Source organism: Mus caroli, chromosome 13 (assembly GCF_900094665.2).
Source record: "Mus caroli chromosome 13, CAROLI_EIJ_v1.1, whole genome shotgun sequence".
NCBI lineage: Eukaryota > Metazoa > Chordata > Mammalia > Rodentia > Muridae > Mus > Mus caroli.
In genome coordinates this window covers 17138995-17144214 of record NC_034582.1, presented here as the reverse complement: position 1 = coordinate 17144214, position 5220 = coordinate 17138995, and positions in this window count along the sequence as shown.

The following is a 5220-nucleotide window of genomic DNA, read 5'->3' as shown; positions in this document are numbered from 1 at the left end:
TATATATATATGTATATATATATGTATATATATATATGTATATACTAACCACGGCAATCAAGCTGAGTGCTGAGAAACAGAATGAAATATTTGAGGAGACAATTTGTGAAAAAAAATGGTACCAGACAACAGTAAGAGCCCAGGCAATCTTTTCAATAGTAGTGTGTCCTTTGAACACTTCTCAGGAGAAAAAAATAAATCAAGTCCTTTATTTTACATAAACAAAAATCAATGTATAAAAGATGAAACAATAAAACTTGCAAAAATTAGTGTGAAAGAATACCTTCCTGTCACAACATAGACAGCAATTTCTTAAACAGGATACTGAATATATAATATATAACCATAAAGGAAAATCCTGATACTTTGAAAATATTTCTATTTTAGGTTACGTTTAAAAAATAATATTCTGTTTCATAAGACATTAAAGAGAGTTGAAAGTCAAACTACAGAGTGGGGTAGTTTTAGCTGCTACAAGTTTCTTATTAAGGATCTTAACATATGTAAGTTCTTTACAATTGGCACTAGAGGACACAGCAATTTGAGAGAAAACTCTGCAGACTGTCAGTAAACAAGAAAAGACACTCAGTTTCGTTGCTAATGAAGGATATGCATATTAAAACACACTGCACTGCCATCGTGTACCTTGGAAAATGGCAGCATTAAAACAAGTATAAGTTAAAGCAGGCTTAGCGGCACTTGTCTGCGGTCACAGAACAGGCAGAATGGTCAGGCATTTAAGATCATTCTTCTGGGGACGGCTGAGGTCGTTCAGAGGCAAAGAGCCCCAGCTGCTTTTCCAGAAGACCCAGGTCAACGATCATCTCTAACTCCAGGTCCCAGGGGATCTGCGGGCCCCAGGCTCATGTGAGGTGATGCACAGACACCACATCCACAAAATCATTCAGGCAAGACACCCATACACTGAGAAATCATGTATTCTAAAGATCATTGATGGTGCACTAGCCTGGGCTACATTCGACCTGTCTTAAAAGAACCAAACTGAACAACAATGGCCAGGAAAGAGTTGAAGTCATGAGAGCCACTTTAGAAGTCTGTGTACTATCTTAATGCTGAGTCTATTTCCAGCAAAAGCAGGGGCAAAAACCAAACCAACCAACCAAACAAACAAACAAAAACCCATGGCCAAGTCAACAGTTCCCTTTCAGAGACCTCCATCCAGGTAAGGCTGAATCTTTGTCTTCACCACAGAAAAGAATTTCAGGCCAGGCCAGTGTGAAGCAAAGTTGGAGATTGGGTATAGGATTCAAGGGGACACTGAAACAGACTGTTGGGGCTAAGAAGTTTAACTAAGGAACACAGAAGAGCATAGCAGAGGCACAGAGGAGACGCAATCTCACGGGGTAGAGTCAGGGTTCCTTATAAACGAAAAGGCCAGGTGGCAGACACCATGCAGGAAGTGCTAAAGTGGGCAGGTGAGCTCCCTAAGACTGCCCATCACCCACGGTGCCGGTGCCGCTCAGCTGCGATGTGGCACAACCCCAGAGGCTTGCTTCTTGCTACTGCTGTGCTTTCTCAGGTTTGTCACTGCGCGTTTATTTGGCTTAGTGTGAGTGGACCCTGGGAGACCCCCGCTGCCTATAACTTGGTGTGAATATTTCCTGGATGACAGCCCACTCTGTTGTGCAAATTTCTTGCAGATCAAAATAAAGATCAAATTCTTGAGATAAAGCTGTCTAGATGGATTAATGATTTTATGGAATTTCTGAATTGATTTAAGTAGTTTTTGGAAGTTAGCCTGATTTTAAAATTTTGGGTAAGTTAGGGTAATTGATAGAAAGTCAAAGCAGTTGATAGAAAGTTTTCAGTTAGAATCAAGAATAAAGTGTGTCCCTTCCTGATAGCTGCTGAGTTAGAGAAAGGAGTACAGTGAGCGTCCATGCATTACAAGCACCGAATTGTAGAGGCGGCAAGAACAGGCTTGGGACAAGCTAAAGATCAGAGTAAGCACATGCACTAGGTTGGGCCTGAGTTCTTGATTTTGTGATCTAGGGATGAGGTAGCAGGTTTTTGGTGTGCACCAGGAAATAATAAGGTTATGATAAAGAGCAAATAATTCTGAGTATAAGAACAGAAAACAGATGATTAGCCAGCCTAGCTAATCAGAACTCCAAAAATAAGATGTAAGATAGATGCTGATAGATATGTTTCATATAAGAAATGCATAATCAATAACCTATCCTAATTCCCTCATGTAATGATTTTAGTCTGTTTTTGAAGAGTATGGTTTTCTGGTGACTGTCTTTAGAAAATGTGTTAACTTGTGGCTATGAGGTAATGTTCTTTCTAAAAGGAAAACTTTGTCTTAAGGGGTATAAAAGGGGGTTAAGAGAAAAAAAAAATGACTGGAGCCTGTCTTTTGCTTCACCAATACTGTATGTGTGTGTGTGTGTGTGTGTGTGTGTGTGTGTGTGTGTGTGATTTCTCCCCTTTCTCTTCTCTAATCACTGGCTGCATAGACAGCAGACCCCGCCCCCACTTCCACCCCTGTTAGTATCTGGACCATCTTCCCCCCTCAGCCAGCCCCCCCCCCCAAGCTGCTCTCAGAACTGACCCCTCTGCCAATGCCACTCCTTGATAGCTGCCTCCGTTTACCCTACGGTGTCAAAGCTGGTCTTTGGCAGCTAAGAATGTGACATTAGATCAGAATGCGCTCAGCTACAAGGTCTGTATGAGTCCTCTTACAGATACCAGCAGACACCCTGTCCACAGGTTGATCTCTGGTGTGCATAGTGAGGTCTAGCCATTAAATATCTGTGAGACATTGTCTATCAGGCTCTAGCTAATAGAGGGGATGTTGGTGGCAACACATTCTTGTTCCCCTTCTCCTTCCCTGTCTCCTGCTAGGGAATCCTAGAGCTTGGCAGCACAGCGTTAATAACTCTTGAATGTCTTACACCCAGTGATCCATTTCAGTGTCTCTTTGACCCAAATATGTGAGATATGTCAGGAGTTTATTGAAAGACATTTTTAGCGTAGACTTTTTATTATTATTATTATTATTATTTTAACTTTAACAGGCTTTTATTCTTACAGGCTCCAAATGCTGTAAATATGAAACAGTGTTTGAAGGTTCTTGGTGCCCTAATATTTGTGAACCTCCCTCCCTGGGAACCTGGCTATGGAACAGAAGTTTAGCACCTTTGTCTCAACTGTTTGGGAACAGCTACAACATTCCCTCCATAGCATAAGTATGTATGTGTTGGGGGTGGGGAGGGCAGCTGCATGTGCATATTTGAATTTAGGTCAAATACAGGGTGGCTCATTTATTGGAGGTTCATTGCCAACTCTTCTTTTACCTTTTCTCTCCATTTATTTATTGATTTATTTATATCCCAGCTGCTCCCACCCCACACCATCTAGTACAGCTTCTTCATGCCCTCCTTCTTCTCCGAGAAGAAAGAGGCTCCCCGGGTGCCAACCCACTCTGGCACATCAAGACATTACAGAACTTTAAACAAAGAGATTAGAATAGTGAGAGACTTTGGGGAGTGTGGGGGCTAGCAAGGCAGCTGAGAGCTATGAGCTTCTCTGAACTGCACCTCCTTCTCCTTATGGACATTCATAAATAAGGCTCAGGTGAGTTATAAAGTTATCTTTAAATGGTTGCTAAGGAATTTAAATCACGAGGTGGTTCCTGGGTGGCAACTAACAGGATTACCATTAACAATACCAGGAACAATAGACCACAGGAATCCATGACATTAGGTTAGTGACACTTGTGAACTTAATGATTTTATTTGTGATATTCCTGGAAAATGTCTGGAGACAGAGAAGGCCCTCCCCAAATCATACATATTCAAGCCTTAAGTCTGGTTTATTGCTATCTAATTTTCTTTTATTTTGAGACATTGTCATTACGCAGCCCTAGCTGGCCTCCAACTTCCTGTGTAGACCAGTCTGGCCTCAAGTCAGAGACCCACCTACCTCCGTTTCTTAATAGCTAGAATTAATGGCAAACACCAGCCACCATGCCTAACTACTTCCATATTTTATTTGAAAGTATTTCTATATAAAAGTAATTTTCTCTGTGTGTTGGCAACCGTCAAATCTAATGTCAATTGTGCTGGAAAGCACGATTCTAAGCTGTCAGAAGCTTCAAACTGACTCCAGAATGAGGGGTTCTTTTGCCACGTCACCCTCACTACTCATTCCCCACACTAAGTAGAAAAGTGCACAGAGGCAGGAGCGCCAGCAGGTACAGATGTGTCACTGCGCATTGTCTTAGAGGCCATCTTCCAGATCTCGACCCTGGCCACCAGTGTTCCACATCTCTTCCACAAGCAAAACACACCATCTTCCAGGAGGACCATAGGTTTCAGAAATAACCTTTTAAGTCACATTCAAGAGTTCATGAGACATTTAATGTACTGTTCCCTAAATATTCGCTGACAGGTACATAAATATGAAAACTTATTACATAAGGAAGGAAATTCAGTGCATCTGAGTGTGAGTTTGAATCTCTAATCCCAAATCAGTTTGGAAAAATAGCTAAAGAGGTGCCTGAAATTCCAGAGGATTTGATACTCGTTTTGTGGGATGTTATTCTGTTTTCAGGAAGTCTGAAAGTCTGTAAGATATTTGCAATAACTATAAATGTCAGCACAAAGATTTTTATTTACCTACAGTTTTGTAAATGGTCATGCTTATAGGAGGCATGTGATTGTCCTCAGTAAATATTTAAAGATCCTCAAAATGTACCTGTCTACTTGGCATATACAAAGAACTGTTTTTTTCTTTTTTTCTTTTTTGTGACAACAAAAATCAAGGATGGTGTCTTAGTTAGGGTTTTACTGCTGTGAACAGACACCTTGACCAAGGCAAGTCTTATAAAAAAAACAACATTTAATTGGGGCTGGCTTACAGGCTCAGAGGTTCAGCAGGCATGGTGCAGGCAGAGCTGAGAGTTCTACATCTTCATCCAAAGGCTGCTAGTGGAAGACTGACTTCCAGGCAACTAGGGTGAGGATCTTATGCCCACACCCATAGTGACACACCCATTCCAACCAGGTCACACCTATTTCAACAAGGCCACACCTTCAGATGCTGCCACTCCCTGGTCCAAGAGTATACAAACCATCACAGAGGGGAAGTGGAAAACAACTAGTTGAGAACAATAATGTTTTTTTGTTTTGTTTTGTTTTATTTTGTTTTTATTCTCAGATACAAATTTAAGAAAAAAGCAAGCCATTAATAAGA